Source organism: Dipodomys merriami, unplaced genomic scaffold, assembly GCF_024711535.1.
Source record: "Dipodomys merriami isolate MVZ:Mamm:240054 unplaced genomic scaffold, mDipMer1.0.p SCAF_341, whole genome shotgun sequence".
Classification (NCBI taxonomy): Eukaryota; Metazoa; Chordata; class Mammalia; order Rodentia; family Heteromyidae; genus Dipodomys; species Dipodomys merriami.
In genome coordinates, this window is record NW_027204949.1 from 106,505 (window position 1) to 107,228 (window position 724).

Genomic DNA, 724 nt, shown 5'->3' on the forward strand with positions numbered 1-724 from the left:
GCCTAGTATGTACAAAGCCCTGGATTCCTCACTACCATGTACACACAGAAATCCAGAAGTTGTGCTGTTGCTCAAGCAGCCGAGCACTAGCTTTGAGCATGAAAGCGTAGGGACTGTGTCTAGTCTCTTACTCAAGACCCAGGAATGGTACCAAAAAAAGATGGAATGTTCTGACTGCAACTATATAAGGATAGCACTGCAAATACCTCATCACAGAGCAAGCCTTGAGTCTGGTGCTGACAGCTGCCATCTAACCTGATTTAGCCAGAGGTAAACTGCTGCAACCCAGCTCCACAGAACCAGATGCTGCTGGCTTGCTCACCCCTGGCATCCAATATACTTGGAGGCTAAGATCTGACACTGGTGGGTTTAAAACCCGCTCTGGCAGGAAGTCTGTGAAACTCTGAGCTGTGGCTCAAAGTGGTAGAGCTCTAACCTTGAGCAAACTATCTTAGGACAGTACCCCCAACTTTTCAGTGCAATCCCCATGTCTCACTCCACCTCCCCCCAAAAAAGCCACCCCTCTAAATCATTAGATGTGAACTTTGTGTGGCTTGGGATGTATTTCTGAAAGAATAATAATACTGATGAAAACACCCTAATTCTAACGACAGTGTGTGGGATACAGCTATGTGATGAGTCCTTCAGGAGGTGTTGTGTGCTGAGTCATTCACAGGGTGCATTTTTTCATCTGTTTCTTAGAAGAGCTCCACAAGTAAGATGA